This window comes from Heterocephalus glaber, unplaced genomic scaffold (genome assembly GCF_053883595.1).
Source record: "Heterocephalus glaber isolate CG9 unplaced genomic scaffold, H.glaber_assembly_v1.0 deba00001569, whole genome shotgun sequence".
Classification (NCBI taxonomy): domain Eukaryota; kingdom Metazoa; phylum Chordata; class Mammalia; order Rodentia; family Bathyergidae; genus Heterocephalus; species Heterocephalus glaber.
The window spans coordinates 9,351,306-9,378,083 of NW_028258354.1; the positions used below are offsets into that span (position 1 = coordinate 9,351,306).

Below are 26,778 nucleotides of genomic sequence, written 5' to 3' on the forward strand. Positions count from 1 at the left end.
TAAATGGCAGAGGTAGGGTTTTGACTTAGTTAGTTTGGGCTGCTGTAACAAGCTACCAGAATCTGGGTGGCTAATACACAAAAATTTATTTCTCACTGTTCTGGAGGCCGGAAAATCCCAGATCAAGGCACATGAAGAGTCAGTAGGCCTGCCAAGGGCCTACTTTGTGGTTCATACGTGGTCATCTTCTCAATGTGACTTTGTATAGCAGAAATAGGGGTGCTCTGTGAGGGCTCTTGCAAAAGGGTACTAAGACCCTTTTGACCCAGTCACCGCCCAAAGGCCCTTTCTCCAAATATGAGCACCTTGGATGTTAGGATTTAACCTATGGATATGGGGCCATGGGACACACACGATCTATATCCATACTAAAGCCTGGAATTTGTGTCTCTGCCCCTTCTGCACAGTTGGGCCACAGGAATGGCAGTGGGTTTGGAAGGTTTATTAGGATTGATAAGCAGGTTTTGAAACTCACAAACATGCCATCAGACATACACGAAGGACCATAGTTGATTTTGATGTGCATGAAAGAGCGCAGTCTCAGAAGAGTTTGAGGACCAGTGTAACCAGTATCCCATCACTCTGATAAAAGAACCCAAGAGCAGCTCTAGTGATAGAAATTCCCTTTGGAGCAGGACAGAAACCCAAGTGCCTGCTGGGTGAGAGAGCAGCAAAGCATTCCCTGCCTCAGCTTCTTCACTTGAAAAAGTGAAGCTGCTGTCATCCGACCTAGACAGTGAGACCGTTCCTTAGGCAGGCTGCTTCTGCCTCCTGTAGTCTCTGACTGTACAGTGACATGACATGGATGGGCCACTGAGCCACTTCTCTGGAGATCCAGCTACTCAGGAAGAAAAGATGACTTCTTGGCAGAGCTCTCAGGAAGCGTCCCCCAGCCCCAGGAAACAAAACAAATACAGCTCTTCCTATTTCCTTCTTTGACATCCTCTTTCTGCCCACCCCCATCCCCTCAAAAAAGCCAGACAGCTGAAATTTGGACTCATCACTCATATTTTTAACTCTTTGTTGACATTAATATTAATGACAGATTATTCTTGGTGGCAAAAAAACTTCTCCCTCTCTCCCTGTCCCCTTTGTCATTTCTGGTATTTAGCTAACCACACAAGTGCCATCTTCTCCCTAGTACTTTTACTGCTCCCATCTCAGCTGACTTACCTTAGGGATCCCACATCTTTTAAGAGTTTTTATTCTCATTCTCATCCTACAGAGGTCAAAATGCTGTAGGATGCCATCCCTTTGTAGTACACATAAAAATTTTTGTAGGCTTGGCTGTTATTGCCTATTAATTATAATAATAGTTTATTTTCTCCATTGGAAATGGTGCTTTCTGGAATGCTTTTCCCTTTGACAAACTTTAACAAATTCTCCTTTTCAATCTTTAATCCTCCCATAGGCCCTTGCCCACTGAAGAATTTTGGTTTTCTATTGTAAGCTGCTTTGGAGAGCTATCTTAGATCTAGCTCTCTGGCAACCCTGAAGATTTGTGTGCAGGTAGCTTGTTGGGTAGTCCTTTGGAAATAACACCTCTTAACTGGCTTGAGTTGATCCCATAGGGAGCTCTGGAACTGGGATGGCCCTAGAAAGGGTGTGAATCTTAGGTGAGGTGGCTCTCTGTAGCTAAGGGTGCTTTGTGCTGAGGGACCTCGCTGTGAGCAGCTGCAGCCAGCCCTCTTGGCAGCTGGAGGAGCACTTCAGTCCCCGAGCAGTGATCTGTGTGGAGTGGACGCAGCATCCCGTGTAGTAATACTCTATGTGTCAGCTTCACTCACACCCTGATATCTCCAGTCCCTATCATCTTTTTTTTTCTTTTCAGAAATCGCCTTCTTAATAATGAGACTTATTTGACTACAAATACCTCCTCTGTTCTTTTACCTTGAGGTGCATTATGAAATGGAGGTCTTTTTACTGAACAATAGGAACAGGATAATGATGGGGAAGATCTGGTTTCCATTTTCTTCTTTATATTACCATTATCATCGTCCTAATTTTTGCTTAATTAACTATTTGGATTTATGAATGACTTGTGGGACTTTCTTCCTTTCTTTCTTTCTTTCCCTCTCTCTCTCTCTTTCTTTCTTTCTTTCTTTCTTTCTTTCCAATTTTACTGAGGTATAATTGACATGCATAAACTCCACATATTTCAAGTGTACAATTCACTGAGTTCTGACATAGCTATGCAACCACCAGGACAGTGACCATGTCTGCAGCATCACTCCCAGGCACATATGCTCCTTTGTAGTCCTCTGTGCTGCCCAGCCATGTCTCACCCAGGCAACTACTGATCTGCTTTCTGGTATTAGATTAGTTTGTATTTTCTAGGGTTTATAAAAATGGTATCATACAGTAGATGAACTTTCTTTTGGTGGTGATCTGTCTTTTATTTTGTGATTCATCCATATTGTTGTGTATATTAGTAGTTATTCAAGTAATATTGCATGCATGGTGTAGGTATATCACAAGTTGTTTTTCATAGACCTAACTGATGGACATTTAAATGGTTTTCAGTTTTTACTACTATAAATAAAATTGCTATGAAATTTGTATACAAGTCAAGATGTAGACATTCCTTTTCATTTCTCTTGGACATTCAGGAGGGGAATGGCAGAATCATATAGTAGGCTTATGTTTAACTTTGTAAGACTGCCAAACTGTTTTCGAAAGTGGTAGCATTATTTTACAGTCTCACTAGCAGTCTATAAGTTATAGACTCCACATCATTACCAATTTAGTATTTTTATTCTTTTAAATTCAAGCCAATTTGGTGAGTGTGTAGTGTTATCTCATTGTGGTTTTTGCATTTTTGCATTTTTCCTAGTTAAGATAGCTAGATTTTCTTGCCTGTGTTCTTCAAAATGTTTACATTTCAACTCTTACATTGAGGTCTGTGGCCCACTTTGAGTTAATTATGGTGTTAGGTAATGACTTTTTTTTAATGTGTGGATACTTGTTTCAGTAGTACTTATTGAAAGACTTTACTCACTGAATCATTATTAAAAACATTATTAACATTATGAAAAATCACTATGAAAAACTAATTGAATATTTTTCTGGACTCTGTTAGGATGCATTGATATATATATATATATATATATATATATATATGTATGTATGTTTTGTTTTGGGACAGGGTCTTGCTATGCAGTTCAGGCTGGCCTTGAACACACTGTGTAGCCCAAAGTAGCCTTGAACTCTCAGTGATCCTCCTGCCTCAGCCTCCCAAGTGCTAGGATTATAGGTGTGTGCCACCACACCCAGCTGATCTGTATATTTATCTTTATATTGATACTACACCTATTAATGTAATTTTATAGTAAGTCTCAGAATTCTGCGGTAGTGTAGAAATCCTTCAACTTTGTTACTTTTTAAGGTTGCTGGCCCTACTTCCCCATTAGTTTTATAATCAGCTCATTGTGTAGGCATCTAGTTCACCTTCGATAGAGGAGGTGAGAGGTCCTGGTCTCCGGGAATGACTTTCAGTCTTACCTTTTAGTATAGGATTAACTATAGATTTTTCATAGATGCTCATTATCCGTATACTGAAGCTTCTTTCTGTTCTTAGTTTACTGAGAATTTTTTCATGAATTCGTTTGAATTTTGTCAAATGATTTTTTTTCATTTTTTGAAATGATCATGTAGTTTTTTTTACTTTATTCTGCAGACATCACTTGACCAGTATGAGATCATTTTAGCTGAAAGTATCACCAGCTTTCTCTTGCCCTAAATTACATAAAGAAATAGAGGTCTTCATAATGTAAAACCAACAATAATGAAGACTTGGATTCCATTTTCTCCTTTAATTACCCTTCCTACCATCTTAGTCTTTGTTTTAATAATCTCTGATTTTGAAAAGTAGACTAGCTTCTTAAGTGGCTTCCCATCTAGTCTGTCTCCTTTCCTGCCATAATTTCAGAAAATCCTTTGGACTTGGTGTTGGTTGTTCTCTTAACAAAATCCTTCCCCAACTTTTCATTAGCCTCAGAATAAGATTCTTGTGCTTAGCAAGGTTCTCTGTATCTCTCCCAATCCAGCATCATATATTTACTCTTCTGACCCTAGAGATGTCTTCTTGTTGGATATGGTTGAGTGAATGTATCCAAGAGTATCTTGGAATACTCTTCTTCTTGATTTAATCTAAATACAATCTATTCCCATATCTATGTTCTTATGCCTTAGGACACTTAAATGTTTTATTTTTCTTCCTCTCCTTATATTTTCATATTTCCCACAATATTAGAAGCACCCAAGGATACAAAGCCTGTATTTATTTTTGCATACCCAGAGTGCCTCCTTGGGATATGCCTTGTGTATGACAGACATTTTATATGTGTTTATTGAATGAGTGGATGAACATAAATTATGCAGTTTCCACCAATATATATTTAATACCAAATAAGAGATTATATCTTTGGTACAAATGGAGACTATTTTGTCACTGCCACTTTTATAAGTGCCTTTTAATTCTATGATAACTGTTGGATTGGTACTTTTTTGCTATTAGTTTCTAGGAAACATAGAATCTTGGGTCAGATTTTTTTTTTTTTTTTTTGATAACGGGGATCGAACTCGGGTCTTTGCACTTGCGCAGCAGGCGGTGGAACCACTGAGCTAAATCTCCGGCCTAGGTCAGATATTTTTATGTTAAAGAATATAACAAATTCCAGCAATGTAGTATATCGTGCACATGGAATTTCATGACACTGAAACAGTTTTTCAGTTTGCAAGTACTCATAGTTATTGACAATTTACTTTTCTGACCATTAGCAGAGGAATCCAATTAATCTTTTGGAGGGGGAAAAAAAGGGAATCTAAACTGACACACATAAAAATTTCCTTCACTCTGATACTGATTGAACCTAATAGTTCCTGTTTTGAATTTCATAATTCTAGAAGAGTTAAACTTGAAAATGTATCTTTAAACAGTACAGCCTCTGTTTCCCACCAAAAGGCAGTGATTGTGTTGAGCATTTTAACTGGTTATCAGACCTCAGGCTGCTGGTTTGGAGAGTGAACTTTGGCAATAGGAACTTGGCTCTCAACCCTGTTTTGCAGCTGGCTAGCCTGTGAATAAACTTATTGAAAGAGAGACATATCTTCTCAAAGAAGAAGAGAAATAAAACCCTCAACCTAATAACCCTCCTCCTTTCTGCCAGCTCCCAGCCTCCATTTACCTTTTTTGAAACCATCTTTAAGTAATAGAGAGAGGGTTGGAGGAGAGAGGGAGAGGACGTTTTTAGATGTGCAGGCACTCAGAAAGGACATGAAGCAGTTGTTTCTTCTTTGTAATCCTCATTTTATTCTTTGTGAAATCACTACATCGAGAGTATGTTTTTCATTTCCACTTTTCCCTCTTTAAGGAGTTGTGCAAATCCTGCAAACATTGTGTACTTTGTGTAATTCAACTGTTTCTTTTTGGTATTTGTTAGGATCCATCTGTTTCCAGGCATGACAGTGGTTTAAGTGTGCAGTCCGTGGTGTATAGGTGACCCCATGTCACTAGCTCATGACATGCCTCTGACTTTCCCTTGTAATGGACTTTTGGACAGGACCTATCCATCTCTACAAAGGTTTACTCCTTTCTCCATGCCCTCCCTTCACCCCAGAGCTCTCCACCTTAACAGCAACTTTTAAATTTTCAAGTGAGGATAAAAGTGTACAAACTTTTGTGTTCCATCATTGTAACAGAAATATTTGACATGTATTGGAAGCCTTTACTAGGATTGGTTAATGTCAAAGACTGAACCATTCCAGAAAGTTCCTTACACAGAGTTGTGTCCTCTAAAACAGTGATGGCAGGGCTGGGGATGTAGCTCAGTGGCACTGCACCTGCCTCGCAAGCTTAAGGTTCAGAGTTCAATCCCTGGTACCAAAAAACAAAACAAAAAACAGTGATGGCAAACCATTTAGAGCTTTCAGTGATAACAAACAGCCCATTGTGTCTCACATGCTGTAGGTTTGCCACCACTGCTCTAGAAGAAGCTACCTGCCTTTTAGCATCTCCTCATTTTGCATAATGTGACCCACATCAGTGTTTACTTAGTGTTCTGCTTCTTGCTGCCTTGGCACTTACCTTATAGGACAACAGTTGTCTGATGGATTTTGTTGTTAATTATAGGAGTTCCTAGATGACAGGGAGGAACCCATTCATATTCTTATTTTATTTCAAGTGTCTGATCTGAGTACTTGACACACAAGTGTTTAATTCATGTGTGCAAATGGACCAGTCTATGCTATTTAGAACTAGTTTAATTTCTGGGCTTGCTTTGTATGCTGAGATCAGAACTATTCAGTTTATCAAAATTTGGATAGCTTTCTTGCCCAAACTTTAGCCGATATTTTTTAAAGTTTCTACCTTACAAAAAAAAAAAAAAGGCTTAAAAAGAGACCTAGTACTACCATGGATCTTCACTTCAATTAGAATTTTTACTTTTTTTTGTTTAGCTTGACTTTTAGAGTGTTTATATTGATGGAGGGAAGAACTTTCTTAAAATTAAAAGCTCTGGCTCGTCAGTGTACTCCTAGTGTTCTATTCAGAAGTTCTAAATTAGAATAATGAGAGAAGAGATCTGCTTTTCAGACTTAGTAACCGATAAGCTTATAACTATAAAATTACAACATTTTATCTCTTGGCAAAAATATATCCTTATTCAGTAAATCCAGGTTTTCTTTTCTCTCTTTCTTTCTTTCTTTCTTTCTCTCTTCTTTTTTTTTTTCCTCAGGTTATGTGTGATTTAGCCAACTTCCAATGGGTAACAGAGAGTGGAAAGAGGGCAACTTCTAACCTATGGCTCACACGGAAAAGCACCTTGTGACCTTGATAATTTAAGGTGCTTATGTAGGACATGGGAAAGTTTCAGGGCCTGTATCCTCCTGACCCCCCTTCTCCTCCCATGAAACCATTCTGCTTTCAATAGTGGTGGTGATCCAGACTTTCTGGATCAGGTTGGATGATAAATAAGACCCATACCACTCAGGCTGTATTCTGGTTCTTGTAAAAGAATAGAAGTATAATGCATTTGGCACACCAAATGGAAGTTAGCTTTATACTACTGAATTCGGTGAGCAACAATATAGTCTGTATTATGAGACTTTGGGGAGGGAAACATACAAGGGAGGCCCTTATGAGGTGCCCTACCCAGAGTATTAAATAAAGCTAACTTAAGTGTTAATGGGGATGAGGGAGTGGTGTAAAAGTTTAAGCAACATTTCACATTATATCATCTCATTTAATCTTTGAAACAGCTTGAAGACAGGTAGTGTTTCCATTTTACAGAAGAAAAAATTCAGATGTCCAGAAGATAAGTAATTTTATCTGAAGTCACAAAACTAGTAAGCGGCAGGGGTGAGGTTCAGACTTAGATCTCTGTGACTCCAAAGCCTGTACTTTTTCCATGACAACAGATTGCCTTGTGGTTTATTGTTAGTGGATGTTTACAGTGTGCAGTAAAGCTGTGTGAGAAGTGGAGAGAAAGGGTGCTTCTGTCAGTTAGTGATATCTGCCACAGGATTTGGGAGACATAAGGTGAACCACATGTGGAAAATTTGACCTCATACACTATCTTGTGAAACTTCAAGATTCATCTTCATAGAGAAGGAAAAGATGGATGATGCCTTATTGCTTTACAAAGTTTCTGACTTATTCTCTTTTGGGTAGTGCTCCATGTAACTTTTGTGATTGAGTCAAGGTTCATGGCTCCATCATCAGGAAAAGTATAAATTATAAAGTTAAAGGGAATGCAGACTTTTACCCTTATCACTGCCACCCAGCATTTATTAAAAACAGCATGGAACTGATTGCTGTCAGCACCTCCAGCAGTAATACTGTTGGTAACAATGTGAATCCATGCAGGGACTTTCTCATTGGCTTATTTCTGAGCCCAAAACTAGACTGACCATCTTCCCAATATTTGAATATTTGAAAATATGACACACTTACTGATAAATTGGTAAACATGTAAATGAATGCACATCTGTAAACATATGTATATAGATGTATGTGTATGTGGGGTGCTGAAGCTTAAGCCCAGGCCTCACACATGCTAAGCATGCATTCTACCACTGAGCCAAACCCATAGGCTGAAAACACTACATATTTTTTCACTATCAAATGTTTTTTGTTATATGAGACATTTCCTCAACCACATGTGGTGGTGCACGCCTGTAATCCTATCTGTTTGGGAGGCTAAGACCACAGTATTACAAGTTTAAGGCTAGCCTGGGCAATGTAGAGAGACCCTCTCTCAAAATAAAATAGAAAAAAGGATAGGGTTATAGCTCAGTACTCCCTGGATTCAATCCACAGTACCACACACACACACACCCAGAAGGATAGTTCACTAATCCTTTTTAGTGTATTGTAATGTCATCCCATTAACCCTCACATATATCAGTGTGAATGTATTTTCTTCTATAGACTCTATATTTTGTAAAAACACTTTCTCCTATTTTATTTTGTTCAACAAGCTGTGATTTGAGAGTAAGTCCATAGTAAAAAAAAAATTCTTTTCTTCCTTATTTAGAAGAAAAAAAGACATAGTTTTACACCCCTTTATTAATAAAATTCTTCAAAGGCTCAGCATATTAGTACCATAGGAAGTTTGACATTTTATTTACATAATTGCTTATTTCCAGAGTAATTGTCTTTATTCTATGTTCAGTTTTAATGGAACTTTGTCCCTTCATTCTCATTAAAAAGTAAAATAGCAATATGTGAGGTTAGTCTGGGCTAACCCAGACTAATAATGGAAGGATTTAGGGCCTTCACAGGTAAGGGTTTCCACCCCAGGTCTTCTGCTTTCTAGTTTGTGAGGCTTTGAGCAAGTCATTCATCCTCTTGGAAATGTGTATCTTTATCTGTGAAATATGCACGGAAACTACTTTGAAGATTGTTTAAAGAGAAAGAAAATGTATTTATATATAATAGAGTACTACTGTGCCATAAAGAAGGATAAACTTGTGTCATTTGTAGGAAAATAGATGCACCCTGAGACCATAATGTTGTGAAATAAATTAGACACACAAGCTTAAATATTACATGAGAAACTTAATATATAAATAAAATACAAAATAAAAGACCAACAATAGGAAAAAAGAGAAAAAAGTTATTATAATCCAGCATGAACAATGTATCTAAAAGTGTACCTTGATTTAGTGCAATTCTTCCATATGGTTTTGGGCTGTTAGTCTGGCTGTTAATGTATGTATGATAATTAAGTTTGTGAGGACTTAAAAGATAAATGAATGAATTTGATGCTGGTAAAAAAAAAGGAGGGGATGAAGGGGAAAGGGAAAAAAAGAAATTGAAATGTGTTATGTACGTGTACCAATTCCCTACAATGAATGTAATCATGATGTACTGCAAACTTACCAATTTTTAAAAAAGACTATTTGAAGAGTGAGATGATATATGCAAATTGTCAACAAATGTTAGTAACCTTTTCTTCCTTCCCTTTTCCCTTCTTTTTAAAAACTTTCCTAAAAGTTTTAAATACTTTTTATTATTTGGTTTATTTTTTCACTTTAAAAATTGTTTTAATTGACAAAAATTGTGTATATAATGTGCAACATAATCTTTTGATATGCATTGTGGAATAGTTAAATCTTGTCCATATTTCTTTGTGTGTGTGTGTGTGTGTGTGTGTGTGTGTGTGTGTCCCCTTAAATATTTGATTTCATTTGACTCAATATCTCATGCCAAGCTCTTTATAAGGGGCATTTTAAATACCTACCTTGTTAAATAAATTAAAATGCAACTCTAAGAGGAACTCCATTGAGACATAAAATCAGACCAACTGGTAAAAAAGAAAGCAGTTCTGAATGTTGGTTTTCTTTATAAGAATCTGCTCCTACCCCTAGGGATAAGGTGGGACTGCTGTATCTTTTCCAGGCATAATGGGATCAATGTAGAGGTCAATAACAGGGCAACTCAAATGCACAAAGTTGTGGAAACTAATCAGCATACTCTTAATCAATAGATAAAAGAAAAAATTGAACGGGAAATTTTTAAATGACTTAAAGTGAAAATGAAAACTAAACATACCAAAACATGGGACACAGTAAACACAGTGTTAATGGAAAGAATTTTAACTCTCAATGCTTACATTAAAAAGCAAGATCTCAAATGTACAGCCGAACTTTACAACTAAAAGAACTATAATAAAAGAACAATTAAACCCAAAGCTAGCATATGATGGAAGTTAGAGCAAAGATAAACAAAATTAGAAAAATGATAGAGAATATTAATGAAATGGAAAGTTTGGTTTTCAAAAAGATTAATACAATTGATAAGCCTTCAAGTAGAGGAAGTAAGAAAAAAAGGAAAAAAGACATACATTACTAAAATTATAGATGAGAATGGGAAGATTATTGCCAGCTCTACAGAAATTTAAAATTATAAGAAAGAATTATGAGGAATTGTACACCAAAAAAATAAGATAACCTAGATTAAATGGATAAATACATAGAAACAGAAGACATGCCAAGAATCAGGAAGCTGAGACATTTTCTTCCTTCTGTTCTCTGTTCTATTATGTTGTGTGTGTAAGTAAAATAATACTTATTCTTTGATAGTTTCAAGAAATTTAACCACCCTCCCCCCAAAAAAACGAAAGAAAAGTAAACTGCTCTTAATTTTTAAAAAGAGTGCCTAAAACTTGAGTTGTAGTTGATTAAAATAACAAGGTACTTGTGGACATTTGAGTTTGGGATAAAAAGAAAACACTTGGTAAATTATTTTCTTTTGGTGACTATTCATATGCCTGCACCCACTTATTTAAAATCATCTGAAGCTACACAGCTCTGACTATAAATCACTGCCCTAAAGAACTGTGTGTTCTGTTTCTAACAAGGCAAAAGACCCTTGGCGTCTGCAGAAAGGCCCCATCCAAAAGTGAACATGTGCTTGGGAATTTGTTATGACTGAGCCACTGATTGTGCAACATGACTTTGACAAGTCACTGATGTCCTTAGCCCCATTTGCATAACATGATGACTCTTAAGCAACTTTGCTTTGTAAGAAATGGAAACTGCTAAGAAAGTAGTGTGGTGTTTCACCAGCATGTATTAAGCTTTGTAATAATTTTAATTATAAACCAAGAAATTAATCAGTCCTCTCTCTTGAATATTAGAATACTTCCATGGTTGAATAATATGTATTAATTCATTCATTCAGCAGTTATTTACTGAGTGTTTACCATGTGGCAGAGCAGTGAACAAAACACGTATTCTTACCCTCATGGGATTATGTTCCGGAGGAGTAGAATAGACAATAAACAGGTAATGAGAGAAATACATGGCAGATGGAGACAGTGAAGAGGGGAGGGATAGAGAATTTCTGTGATCACAAGAGCTGGTGAGTTTTTAGATGTGATGAGCAGGTCTTATTGAAAAGGGAAAGTCTGAGCTGAGATGTTCGGAAGGGAAGAGGAAAGCTGTTGGGATGTCTTGGAAACAGTGGTGCAAAGGCTCTGAGGTCCGAGCATGTCTGGAATGTTACTGTGTAGGGAAGAGGATGGGGAGCAGCAGAGGAAGGTCAGCATAAATGCCAGTCTTGACTTCTACCCAGGATCCTGTGGGTTTTGAGTAAAGGAATGACATGGCCTTAGTTTCTGTTTAAAAGGATCCCCCTTGGCTTGTGTTTTCAGAATGGAATGTAGGTAACAAAAACTGAAAGGGACACTTTCCTGCTTTACTAAATAGAGTTATAGTAAAAACCAGTGTTTTCAAGGAAGTATCTGAAAAATAAGTGAATTTTAAAGATTGCAGCACCTAATGTTGATCAGTCCGAAACCCAGTTTTTATTATGCAGTTTATTTAACAAGTTTTATTGAGCACATACTATTTGCTAGGCACTGTGCTAGCCTCAGGGGCCACTTATGGGTGTGGGATATGGAAAAGATAGAAGTGTCAAGATGAGTTGACAGGCTGTAGGACTTTCCTGGAAGGTTTTGTCAAAGGTAAATTCAGATTTATTATTTCTAAAAGTTCAGAAAAAGTAAAATAATAAAGTTCTTTGTTTATGAGGTTTATTCAGTTGATTCCATGACATATTTATGAATATAAGTAGCTTGCTTTTTGTTGCTGGTCATACGTCATTCGTGAACAGCAAGAGGCACAGCCATGCCAGTCTAACACGCATTTGCTCAGTTATACTGTGTGTCAGGCAGTAGAAGGTGTACAGGTGATTTAGAGATAGTTCCTGTCTTCCCAGAGTTCAGAATTTAGGGAGAAGACACAAGAACATTAATTTCAACTACAGCAAGCTCAGTGTAGGCCCTCATGGACAGCCAGATGAAAGTGGGTGGAAGAGTCACAGGGAGACATTACTCTAATTAGGAAGATCATAGAGGACAAGGATCTAGTCTAGTATGATATTTTTAGATCTTAACAGGACAAAACTTTAGGTCATTTTTCACAGTATTAAGTATCAGTATGATTTGGTCCATGGTATAGGATCTAGGTAGAACTTGTAGATACATAAATTGTACAGGGTGGCATTAGGGCTGGTCAAAACCAGAGTTATGAAGAAGCCAGTTCCCAATAGTATAAACTCATTTAAAAAGAAAAAAACAGGGTCAAGATGCTTAGTGATGAATAGTAGAGAAGCCCATGCAAGAAATATACTGAATGAGAAACAAGAAAATTATTTTTTCAGTATTATCTCTTAATACAACAAAATATAAGGGAACTTTCCCCATATGACTCCAGGTGATGGGCAAGCTTCTATAATTGGTAAGATGTATTTGCCCTTTGAGGATTAATAAACAAGGCATGATTTTGGGGGGTAACATTTTTCATTGCGATTTAATCTACATACCAGACATTTCACCATTTCCAGTGTACAATTCTAGGTTAGTCATCTTTCCGTCGCTGTGACAAAATACCTGAAATAATCAGCTTATAGGAGGAAAGTTTTATTTGACTCATGGTTTCAGATGATCCAGTCCATAGTCATTTGTCTCCATTTCATCTGGCCTTATGGTGGCATAGTACATCGTGACAGGAGCACAGAACAGAGGAAGCTGCTCACCAGCAAAGAGAAAGGACCAGGGTCCCCAAATCCTCTTCAAGGGTGTGAAGACCTGGTGATCCACCTTCCTCCCACTAGGCCTCACTTTGTAAAGGTCCCAGCACTTCCTAGTTGCACCACAGACTGGTTGGGGACACTTATCTGAACCATGCCAAATTCAGTGGTTTTCAGAATATTCAGTGATGTGCAGTTGCACATCAATCAATTTTCAAAGCTTTTTATCACCTCCCCAAAAAACTCTATACCCATTAGTGCCATTCCCCATTATCCCTTTTTCTCAGCTGTAAGCAACCAGGAATCTTCATGTCTTTATAGATTTTCTTGCTTTGAACATGTCATATGAATAGAATCATATTTGTTCTCCTGTGTCTTGCTTCTTTTGCTTAGCATGATGTTTTCAAGCTTCATCCTATTGTAGCATGAAGCAGTACTTCATTCCTTTTTATTTCTGAACATTATTCTACCATTTAGACGTACATTTTACTTATGCATTCATTACTTGATGGGCATGTGAGTTGTTTTCACTTGGTTATGTTGAATAATGCTGCTGTGAACATTTGAAGGTATAATATGTTATTGGATCCCATTATCACTGAGGATAATGAATCACAGGCTTCTACCTACTGGACTGATAGGCTGGGCTTCTCGTCATAACCCACTGGTCCAAGCAAGGAATGGGACATTGGGTGAGTTGGTGCCAGTGACCTTTCTGGATTTCTTTGTCCTTGGCAAACACACATGTAAGTCTGTTGCTCAGTTTGAGGCCTCTGGCAGGAGACCACCGTCAACAGGAACAAATGCCCACAGCTGTACAGAGAACCCACATTTGTGCTATGATAGGACATCTGGAAATACCTGCCCTTGCAGCAACACGGGAAGAAGGACTCCAGTCCAGGACATAGCACAGCCTGACAGGGACCTCCTTTAAAGCACCTTGCCTATCTACCTTGTTCTAGGAGTCTCAGACTCGGCAGCAACTTTCACAGAAACAAAGTGTGTGCAAGTTCCTGCCCCCATCCCACTCCCAATTTCATATTGAGAAAGAAAAAACCATATGGGAACTGAGAGTGAACATATGGGTGTGAGATAAAACATATGGGCAGATAGAGACAGGGCTGCAGCACCCGTCTGCTTGTCTTTGTTACTTGTCTAGTTGCTTCTTGATGTGTTCTTTTTCTTTCATCTCGTCAGTTTTCCTCTTGGAAAATGATTCTACCACCCCCCACCCCCACCCCCGCTTCTGATTTACTCTTCAATAAGATGAGTGATACCAAAAAAACCTCTAGAAATGATTTCTTGCTCAGACCTTCATCTCCCTTCTACATGCCTTTTTGGGTTCCCAATAATAAACACAGCGGCTGATGTGAAGTGCAAGGAGGACAAGGGGCAGAGGACCCTAGGGTGCTTGGCATGCCCAGCATTGAGAGTGGCAGTCTCAGAGAGAGAGTGCAGAATCTCTGAGTAACCATTCAAAATCTTTGAAGCTAGCTGCTTCTCTGGCTCCAGATTTACACCAGAACAGCATTAACATAAAGGGGCTGAGTTTCCACAAAATGTTACAAAATTTTTCTCTACACCTTGATAGGGGATGAGTAGCAACTTCAAGAAAATACCCTGGCACCCGATTATATTATAAGTACCTATAGGCCCCAGAATTTATGCTTCTCCCGGCCTGAATGCCTCCTCCCCACTGTAGACATGCTCAGCTATCCCCTTGTGTGCATCCTTTCTTCTCATTCCCCAGCACACTTCAGAATTAGCACCTCCTCACTACAAGGCTGCATCCCACACTTGCTCCTAATTACAGAATTGTCCCTGAGGCATTTCAGGATGTAGTGACCATTAACTATGATGGATCATCCTTATTGAATGACTTGATTCTATGACCAACCTCACTAGAGTGTTTAATAAAGCGAAGTAACACTAGAAGATACCATTTTAAACACACTGTTTGTGGGTAGTGAAGATTACTTCAGGCAACCTGTGTACTAAGTTATTTACCTGCTTTCTCTGAGTACTATTTTTTTGGGTTTTTTTTTTTTTTTTGGAGACAGGATCTTACTGTGCACTTCACGCTGGCCTTGAACGCTCTATGTAGCCCAGGCTGGCCTCAAACTTGCGGCAGTCCTTCTGCCTGAGCCTCCCAAGTGCTGGGATTACAAGTGTGCCTCACCACATCTGGCTCTAAGTGCTATTTAAAAACAACAACATTAACAACATCATCTATGAATTTGAATCCATTCGTAAATATCAACACCGCATCTCACTAAAGGCCTTATTAACAGAGTGCTGATATTTGGTAATTTTTTTTTTTGGTACCGAGGCTTGAACTCAGGAACTTGTGCTTGCAAGGCAGGCACCAGAACCACTGAGCTAAATCCCCAGCCCGATATTTGATAATTTTTTACATTTAAGCTCCAACTTTCCCACTGTTCTCTTCTTTCCATATGCATCTTATCAATGGCATGTCTATTCATAAACTTGGCTCATTTATCCAAAGCACCTATTGAAGTTGGGTAATTGGTATCTTTTATGTAAGTGAAGTATCTTGCCCCAGGAAGGTATCTATTTAAAGTAGACCATCTTCCAGTTTGTTAATTACAGGACAGGATGTTTTCTCATTACTAAAAAATGGGGTTACTCTGCCATTTCGGTCAAAACATAATCTTGATAGGAAGACCCCAAATTTAATGTGCAGTAATTTGTTTAAAATCATCTGTGCCAGGAAGTCACAATAACCGTCTATCCTAAATCTATGGCTGGGTCTTTTTAAAAAAACTGTTATTGAATGTTTCCAGAGAAATACATCTCCGAATTTATTATCTGGAAATTAAGTTCTAATTCTCAAAATTTGATTGGAATATAAATATTCCTTCAAGGATATACCTAGCTTATAAATTGAAGAAACCTATGCATTTTTCTTTTTTCTAATTCAGTATTGATGCCAGGAAGGTTGATTAAATTTGGGGTTACTTTTACTATGTTTCTTTAAATAGTAGTGAAGCCCAATGCATACTTTTTTTTAGATTTTTAAATTAATTTTATTGGTACATTTTAGGTATACAGTATAATGACATTCATCTTTGGAAATTTGCACCTTTACGTAATCTCTCTTGGGTCTTATTTTTTTCATCTTCCCCTGCCCTCCCTTCAACCCCTCCATCCCTCCCTGTTTACAAAGACTTTGTTTCCATTTTTTCATTTTCTCATATTAATTCCATTCCCTTCTTTCCTTTCCCCTACCCCTCCCACTTCCCCTTCCCCTTCGCCTTTTTTCTTCCTATTTCACATTATCTGTTATACCTTTTAGTCCTTATTTACACTTTCAGTTTCTCATGCTAGAGAAACTATTTGGTATTTATGCACGTGTGTCCTATTTATGTCACTTAAGAATATTGCTTCAATGTGCATCCATTTAACTATAAATGCCTATAATTTTTCATTTTTTATGGCTGCATAGTAATCAATTTTGTTAAAAAAAAACACACTTTTTTTTTTTTTATCCAGTCTCTAGTTGATGGGCAATTGGGCTGCTTCCAAGTTTTAGCTATTACAAATTGTGCCGCTATGAACATGGGTGCACATATATCACTGTGGTATGATTCTTTTAATTCTTTGGGGAAGATCCCCAGCAGTGGAATAGCGGGGTCAAATGAGACTTCCAGTCCTAGTTCTTTGAGGTATCTCCATACTGATTTCCTCAGTGGTTGCACCAGTCTACACTCCCACCAGCAGTGGAGCAGTGTTCCTCTTTCCCCACAGCCCCACCAGCATTTGTTCTTGGTTGATTTCACGATAGCAGCCATTCTTTCTGGGGGGACGTGGAATCTCAGCGTTGTTTTCATTTGCATTTCTAGAATGACCACATATGTTGAACATTTTTTCATATGTTTATTTGCTATTTCTACTTCTTTGAGAAATGTCTGTTCATTTCAGATGCCCATTTTTGGATTGGGTCTTTAAATTTGCAAAGTGTGATTTTTTAAAGTTTTTTATAGATTCTAGATAGTAGACCTTTGTGTGAGGAACAGCAGGTGAAAATTTTTTCCCACATTGTGGGTTGTTTCTTTACACTGTTGGTGGTTTCTCTTGCTGTGCAAGAAGCTTTTTAATAAGAAGAGATCCCAGTTATTGATTATATTTTGCTAGTTCAGAGGCAACTGAGGTTTTGTTCATAAAATCTTTTCCTACACTAATGTCTTCAAGAGTTCTACCTAACCTCTGTTCCAGCCAGTTCAGCGTTTCTGTTTTAATATTTGGAGCTTTAATCCATTTTGATTTTAGTTTAATGCATGGTGAGAGATATAGGTCTAGTTTTAATCTTTGGCAAGTTGAAACCCAGTTATTCCAGCACCATTTATTAAAGAGGCTATCTTTCCTCCAGTGAGGGTATTTGGCTCCTTTGTCAAAGATGAGGTGGCTGAGTGTGTCTGGAGTTGTTTCTGCATCTTCTGATCTGTTCCACTGGTCCTCAGGTCTGTTTCTTTACCAGTACTATGCTGTTTTTATCACAGTAGCTTTGTAGTATAGTTTCAAGTTGGGGATTGTGATACCCCCTGCCATGTCTCTGTTACCTACAATTGCTTTTGTTATTCTAGGTCTCTTCTTGTTCCAAATGAATTTTTGGATTGTTTTCTCAAGGTCCATGAAGTATGCTGCTGGGATTTCAATTGGGATTGCATTGAATCTATATAGCAGTTTTGGATGTACGGCCATTTTCACTGTGTTGATCCTTCCTACCCAGGAGCAAGGCATGTCTTTCCATTTTCTGATATCATCTTCAATCTCTCTTTTCAGAGTGGTTTAGTTTTCATAGAAGAGGTCTTTGATTTCTTTTGTTAGGTTGATTCCTAGGTATTTCATTTTCTTGGATGCTATTGTAAAAGGAACTGTTTGCCCTGTTTCTCTCTCAGTGAGTATGTTGTTTGTGTAAAGGAAAGCTATTCATTTTTGTCTGTTGACCTTGTATCCAGCTACTTGACTGAATTTGGTTATTAATTCTAGAAGACTTTTGGTGGAGTTCTTGGGGTCTTCTATATAGAGTATCATGTCATCTGCAAATAATGACAATTTGACTTCTTCATTTCCTATCTTTACTCCTTTTATTTCTTTCTCTTGTCTAATTGCCGTGACTAATGTTTCCAAAACTGTATTGAACAGGAATAGTGAAGTGGACATGCTTGTCTGGTTCCTGATTTTAGTGTGAAGGATTTCAGTTTTTGACCATTTAGTATGATAGTGGCTGTTGGTTTTGCATAGATGGCTTTTATGAGATTGAGGTAGAAACCATCTATTCCAATTTTTTGTAGGGTTTTTATCATAAATGCATGTTGGATTTTGTCAAATGCTTTTTCTGCATCTATTGAGATGACCGTATATTTTGTCCTTGGCTGTATTGATATAGTGTATTACATTGATTGATTTGCGTATGTTGAACCATCCCTGCATTACTGGGATGAATCCCACTTGGTTAGGGTGTATGATCTTCTTGATGATCTTCTGCATTCTATTTGCCAGTATCTTATTAAGAATTTTTGCATCTATGTTCATTAGTGAGATTGACCTATAGTTCTCTTTTTCAGTTGGGTCTTTCTCTGCTTTGGGGATCAAGGTGATGTTTGCTTCCAGGAATGGATTTGGGAGTATTGCTTCCCTTTCAATTTCACCGAAGAGTTTAAAGAGTAGTGGCAGTAGTTCCTCTCTAACTGTCTTTTAGAATTCAGCAGTGAAGCCATCAGGACCCGGGCTTTTCTTAGTTGGTAAGTTTTGAATTATATTTTCAATTTCATTCATTGGTATTGGGTTGTTTAGAATTTTTAGTCTTCTTCGTTCAACTTTGGTAATGCACACATATCTAGGAATCTGTCCATTTCTTCTGGTGTATAGGTTATCAAAGTAGGTATTGATGATCCTCTGGATTTCTGCTGGGACCGTTGTAATTTCACCCTTTTCATGCCTAATTGCATGGATTTGGGCCTTTTCTTTCCTTTTTCTGCTAAGGTTGGCTAAGGGTTTGTCAATTTTGTTGATTCTTTCAAAGAACCAACTCTTGGCTTCATTGATTTTTTTGTATTGTTCTCTTAGTCTCTATTGCATTGTTTTATGCTCTGATCTTTACTATTTCCTCCCTTGTATGAGCTTTGGATTTGTTCTGCTCTTCTTTTTCTAGAAGCTTGAGGTTCAGTATCAGGTTGTTTAATTGTGCTCAGTCTGTTTTCCTAATATGAGTACTCGCTGCTATAAATTTCCCTGATAGGACTGCTTTTATTGTGTCTCATAGATTCTGATTTGTTGTATTGTCATTTTCATTTAATTGAAGGAACTGTCTGATTTCTTCTTTAATTTCCTCTGTGACCCATTGGTTATTCAGAAGTGTGTTGTTCAATTTCCACGTGTTTATGAGATTTTTTGAGTTTCTTTTGCTATGGATCTCCAATTTCATTGCACTATGGTCTGATAATATAGAGGGGATAACTTCAATTCCTTTGCACTTACTTAAACATGTTCTATGTGTGAGTATGTGGTCTATTTTTGAGAATGACCCATGTGCAGCTGAGAAGAATGTGTATTCTGATTTTGTGGGGTGGAAGATTCTGTAAACATCTGTTAAGTTCATTTCTTCAAGAGTTCGATTGAGTTCTAGTATTTCATTACTTATTTTTTGTCTAGTTGATCTATCTATTTGTGACAGTGGGGTGTTGAGGTCCCCCACTACTCTTGTATTAGTGCTTATTTGACTTTTCATGTCCATTAGTATTTGTTTTATATAGTTGGGTGCTCTAGTGTTTGGTGCATATATGTTTATCATTGTCATGTCTTCCTCTTGGATTGTTCCCTTTCCAAGGATATAGTGTCCTTCTTTGTTTCTCTTAATCAGTGTTGGTTTGAAATCCACTTGATCTGCAACGAAGATAGCTACTCCTGCTTTTTTTTGGGTTCCTGTCACATGGATTATTGTTTTCCACCCTTTAACTTTCAGTGTATGAGTTTCATTTTGAATTAAGTGTGTTTCTTGTATGCAACCTATTGTTGGGTCTTGCTTCTTGGTGTGCCATTCTGCCAGTCTGTTTCTTTTGATTGGTGAATTGAGACCATTAACGTTGATGGTTATAACTGAAACGTATTGACTTATCATTGTCATGACTTTTTTTCTATTGGATTCTCCCCCTTTGCATTTAATTTCTTGTCATGCTCGATGGATTCATTCTGCTGGGCTTCCTGAGGTTGTGATCCTTGTTTTCTTTTCCTAGGATATTGTCTAAAATTTTTTGGAGTGCTCATTTGTTATTCATGAAGTTTCTAAGGTGCTGTTTGTCATGAAAGTATCTCATTTCTCCATCAGTTTTGAAAGATAGTTTTGCACAGTATATCAATCTGGGTTGGAGGCTGTTTTCCTTTAGGGCTTGCAGTATCTCACTCCAAGGTCTTCTTGCCTTGAGGGTTTGTGTTGAGAAGTCTGCTGTGATTCTGAGAGGCTTTCCTTTGTATGTGATTTGTTTCTTTTCTCTCACTGCTTGTATAATTTTGTTGTTTTGGTTTTCTGGAATCTTAACTACTATATGCCTATGTGTAGTTTTTTTTTGTTGTTTTTTTTTTGATCAACGCTAGTTGAAGTCCTATATGCCTTACTTATGTGTATGAGAAGTTCTTTTCCCCTGCTCAGGAAGTTTCTGCCATCACTTCTGTGAAGTTTTTTTTATATCATCTCCACTCTCTCCTGTTCCTTCATTGTCTCCAATCAGTGTTATGTTATTCTTATTTGCATCCTCTAGCAGCTGCTGGATGTATTTCTTGTGGTCCCTTACAGTTTTAAAGAAATTTTTCTTTTCCTGGTCACTAATTGCAATCTTATCTTCCATATCTGAAATTCTGTCCTCACATTGGCTCATTCTGCCGTGTAAACTTTCAATGGAGTTTTTAATCTCCTGGAAATCAGTTTGCATATGTTTTATGAGTTCCATTTGTTTCCTATGTTGGGATTCCATCATGTTCCTCAGCTCCTCTATTTTTTTATCTGTGTCCTCTCTAGATTTATTAATCATGTCTTGCACTATGGGCACAATCTCTGCTATTATCTGAGAAATTATTTCTGAGTTCATTTTTTCCAGATCCTCTTTTGTTGACAGTTCAGGGAGTCCAGGTTGTTGAGTATCAGATTGTTCCATCTCTTTTCACTTTGGTGTTGCTTTAGGTGATCTGGGAGTCTGGTTTTGAGACTTGTTTACATGCCTTGTCATTTCAATCGAGGGTGAGGGATTGGATGCTGCTACAGCCTGCCGAACTCTCCTCCTCTGCACTGGGGGTGCCTCTGCTCCTCCACACTGGAGGCAGTGGTACAGTGGCCCAGAAGGTTCACCTCCACCAGTGCATATTAAAGCTAGAATACAAACTAAAGAGATACGATTCAGGTGGCATTTATTTTGAAGATTTAAGAATCCATGATACTAGATTATCCATAGGTATTTTTTTACAATTTTTTGATATGTTTCTTTGTGTATTTGAAATCCCTAATTGTGTAGGTTTCCAGCAACTATTTAGGACAGGCGTATTAAATTTATTAATAATAAATAGTATATTTTTGTGATTATGATTCTTCCAAATGAGGCTTTTAATTGATTTGTATTCATAATTTATATTGTATTTAGCATTAAATGAGATATCATTTAATTCTTACAACAATCCTACAATATGTATTACTATCTTTCATTTTAAAATGAAGAAGTAGTCTTGAGAGAATTAAGTTCCTCAAGAGTCACCTTACTATCAAAATGGCAAAGGCAGTATTTGAACTCAGGTCATTAAGATATAAGAGTCCACAGGGTTACTCACTATACCATACTCAAATGAATCCATCAGATTTACCTACTGCCCTTGAAACTTCTAAGCCTTTTCTTTGCCTTATGACTTTTAAAACTCCCATTATCCAATAGTCATGCCTTTTTAAAAAGTGAGTTGGAGGCCAGGCTGACCCTCTTGGCACCTTGTTGAGTATATCACATCTACATCTTTGAACATGAGGTGAAAAGCTTCACATAGTGTCCACATTATAGTCCAACTTTTTCTAACACTCATGTTCTGGAAAATGCTCTCATGTTGTGATCTCTGAGTGGAATCATTTAAGATAATATCAAAAGGAAACTTTCACAAGCATTCTAAAACACTGACTGGAATTCCTCCAGGTGAGCATTAAAATTCTTATTCTACTTGTTCTTCCCACCAACACTCTCCAGAGGTTTTGTGGATTCTACCTCCTTAATACTTCTCATCTTTGTTCTTTTTCCTCCTTGCCCACTGCTGCAACCTGGTTTTAGGCTTTTTTTCTCTTTTGCTTCTGATCTTTCCTTTCACTGAGCTACTTCATTGGTTTCCCTGCCTCTGGTCAGGCTCTCCTCCAGTCACTCTGCCACCAGAGTGATCTTTTTGCGTGCTCTCTCTCGACCTGTCAGTCTCCTCATCTGATTGTGCTCAGTAACCTGTGATGGGCTGTGTAATAGCCCCTTAACCATGCCCATATTCAAGTCCCCAGAATGAATCTCATGCAGCTATGATTAAGGATCTTGAAGTGAGCAGCTTATCCTTGATCACCTGGGTGGACCCAATGTAATCACAAAGATTCTTATGAGAGGAATGCAAAAAGTAAATGGGAAAGAAGATGGCAATGTGACAACAGAAACAAAGGTTAGACTGTGTTTCCAGTGAAGAACCAAAGAATGTTAGCAGGCTGTAGAAATTGAAAAAGGTAAGAATGGATTCTCCCTTACATCCTCTGCTAGCACCTTAGTGTAAGCCCCTTAAGACTGAAGTGGACTTCTGGCATCCAGAACTGAACAGAGTATGCTCACATTTTTGTTTTTGTTTCTGTTTTTTTGTTTTTTTGTTTTAAGAGTAGGAAAAGCCGGGGATTTAGCTCAGTGGTTCCACCCCCCACTTTGACAGAGCAAGGTCCTGAGTTCGATCCCTGGTACCAAAACAACAAAAAAATCAAGAGTAGGAAAAATTTATTGGGAGAAAGAAAGCTTCTGCCTAAGAGAGACAGAAGGAGGACCAGAAAGTGGGTTGCCCACTCCACTTTTCAAAGATGTTTTATACAGCAAAGCCATGTGGTGAGGAGGGTACAAAGTGGGAGAAAACTATAAGACCCAATGGAAATTTACAAGGTGGACATGAGGTGGGGCAAAACCATGACCAACCAATAAGATTACAAGTAAAGTCACCCAGGTAATATTGATTAAATGGGGGTCAAATGGGGGAGCAAGTCATGTAGCAAGCATACAAGGACTTTCAGTAAGGGTGGGTCAGGGATGTTTCCTAGAAAGTCTGGGTTAAGACCTTGGCCCCCCACCCATAGGTATGATTGATACCTATTTATAATATCAGTTACTGCTATTCATTTTACAGGGGTGTGGTAGTTTCTCTTCTTTTACTATTTTGGCCTTCAGTGAATGTGTCTTCACTGTCCTCCATGTTGGCTCCTCATGGGCTGGCCCTGTCTAACTGCCTACAAGATATCTAATTAACTTACCTATCTGCAATATTCCCCCTCTGAAGAAGTACCTCTAAATCCTGTGTGGGGCAAAAGGCGAGGACCGTTCTGGCTACTTCCAGCTGGAGAGGGTCGTAGTTGTCATCAGCAGTTAGAGTTACTCTACAGAGGGTCTATCTAAAGGCCTTCGATAGGTGCCAGGCATTGTCATCATGGTAGCCATATAGCTTTCAGTCTCCGACCAGCAATCTTGGTGGAAGACCTCCAGAATGATACAGGGGGAAGAAATGTAGCTCCCAAACCTACTAGTTCGTGTTTTCTAAAATCGAAGAATGAATTCTAGGAAGAACGGAGGTTAAGAGTAGGAAAAATTTATTTCAAGAAAAAAAGCTTCTGCCTAAGAGAAACGGAGGGGGACTGGAAAGTGGGTTGCCCTGCTCATGTTGTTTTAAGCCACTAAGTTTTTGGTAATTTGTTACACTAGCAATAGGAAGCAATTACAAACTTGTTCTCTAATAACTGAATTTCTTTTCCACTGGATTTGTGCCATCTAAGGCAGTTGACATTAGCCACATGTGGGTGGTTAAATTTAACTTTAATTAAAATTAGATACAAAAATTAGAATTGTCAGTTCCTCAGCTACACCTACCTACCTCAGCCCAACTGCTTAATGGCCACATTTTACAGTGTAGGCAGAGAGCATTTCTGTAGTTAAAGCACACTGTCACCAGCATTACTCAAGACATAAACCATGCCTTATGTGCCTAGATCCGCCCCTGACATTGTCAGGGACCAGGCTACAGACTCAGTTGGAACTAGAAGCCTTGCCCCTTTCTTTTTTCACTTCCTATTCTGTCCCTCACTACTCAGAGACTTAGTGTATCTGGAATCACGGCCCAGCTGTACTGACAGGGAAATTCCAAATTGTGTATAGTTGGCCTTCTGTGTCACGGATTCTGTGTATTCAACCAACCACAGATAAAACAGGAAAAGGAATTGTATTTGTTCTGAACAACTACAAACTCTTTCTTGTCATTGTTTCTTAAACAATAGAGTATAACAACTATTTATATAGCACGTACATTGTATTAGGCATTTATTAGTAATCTAGAAATGATTCAAAGTGGATGGAAGGATATTCATTGGTTGTATGGTTATATTTGGTTCATTGGATATATGCAACAGAATTAAGCACCCTTGGATTTTTATATCTGTGAAGGAGGTCCTGGAACCCCTCCCCCATGGATACCAAGGGACACCTGTATCTTTAGAGCATGAGGCCCACATCCCCTTGACCCTCGGGGAGTGTGAGTTGAGAGCCTTCATTTTGCCCAAGTTTGAGGGTGCCCCTTTGTATCTGTCATACTGCCTGTTAATGAATGGATGGTAGATGCCTAGTATTGTTAAATAAATGAATTTATTGAAAACCTGTTAATGCCCTGCTTTGTGTGAATGTGGGTACTAGGATTCCACAGTGAATAAAACAAATTACCTATGATCAGGAACCTTCCATCCAGGGGGAGAAATAGCTGGTTAACCTAGAAGTAGATGTTACTGTAAGGGAGTGACAAGTTCAGAGAAGGCAGATAGCCATAGTAAAGGGATAGTCTGGTGGAGATTGTGGGCTGCTGGGTTTATTTTCTTTTTGATGCTAGAGACTGAACCCATGCCTCCTTGAATCCAAAGAACATGACATGCTCTACCACTGAGCTACATCCTCCAGGGTTGGGTATGTTTTAGATGAATGATTGGATAAAACTTTTCAGGGAAAGAGACATCCAAAGATAGATCTCAATCAATTGAGACAGGGAAGGTAGGAAAGGAGAAGAAAGGAAAGTAGTAAATTGATTGATATGGGCTTCAGTTTTAATTTTGCTGCTGCTCCTGGAGGTTTGCTGCAACCTCCTGTCTACCACTGTGCTTGTCTCACATTCTCTCCAGCTCCTTCGGTTTCTGTGATCCCATTGGGTATAACACTTATCAAGATTGTATTCATCATTATTATGTAGATATGGAAAACCATGTGTATCTATATCGTTTTTCCAAATGTAGAATTATAATGTAATATTAAGTGTTCCTTTTCAGACTACATACTGAAGGGATTCTGATATATGCCTTACATTTTCCAGTGAGAATGTCCTCTGTTTACAATTTAGGTTGTTATTTAAATTCTAGTCAAAGGAGACTTTTATACTCAAACATTGTCTACCTCTTACACAGTATAGGACTGCCAACCCATTATCATTTTTCCCTTGACCAGTGTGTTGGTGATTGGAAGTGCGAAACTGGCCGATTTTCTCATCCTCATTTTACTCTCCATAGAACCACACTCTCCTCTGTGACAGCTACTAGTTAGTTTATATGGCTCTCCAGGACTTAAAAGGAGACAAGAACAAGCTGAAATGTGCTGTCAGGGTAAAATATACAACAGATTTTTGAAGACTCGTATAAGCAATCACAAAAGTATCTTATTATGAATTTTTAAATATTGATTACAGGTAGAAATTATAGGATTTTAATACGTTGTTAATGTATTAAAGTTAGTCTTATTTTTTTCTTTTACTTGCTTTAATGTAGTTACTAGAAATTTTTTAGTTACTATGTGGCCTACATTTGTGGCTCACATTCTATTTTGTCTGCTTACTTTTTGAGGGTGCTCATCCATAGTTGGAGCCTGTCATTTGGGTATAATGCCTTGCAGAGAAAATAAAAATGTAGGGAGGAATATTTTCAGCAACAACCACAGACCAATGTCCATAGTGTATAATATTTAACTCCACAAAAACCACTAATTAAGATAGAAGAGCCAAGAGAGCATGAATTGTTCAGTAGATTAATGAATTTCTTTTAAATATGAGTGCTATCTATTTTAAATTTCAGCTCCATGGCATATTATTACAGTATTTTTAAAAAGTTTTCCTTGGAACTGAAATTTTATGTTAGCAGGTGTTGTTTTTAAAAGCAAGGTATAATTTTTCAGGACTGTGGAGGAAATTTTCAATGAGAGCCTTCTTTAAAATAGATGTGTTCAGTATTTGAAAAGAATTATAAACCCTTTTAAATTTTTCTTCTGAGATCATCTGGTATGGCTAAATATGGCATTGCTGAAACATACAAAAATCATTTCCTAATCAACAGGTTTGTGAGAAGAGCTTCAAGGTTATTTTTCTTGTTTTGTTTGTTGCACAAAGAAAATCAGGTAATTAGAAACAGCAGAAGTTGCTGAGAGAATAAAATGTATTTTGTTATTAAT

The 26,778-nt window shown here is 37.8% G+C and overlaps 1 protein-coding gene across 7 annotated transcripts in view; it reads left to right on the top strand.

Annotated features, from left to right (window-relative positions):
• The window catches only part of Srgap1 (SLIT-ROBO Rho GTPase activating protein 1), a 308,189-nt gene that overhangs the window by 104,887 nt on the left and 176,524 nt on the right, over nucleotides 1–26,778 (top strand). The window lies entirely within an intron of this gene.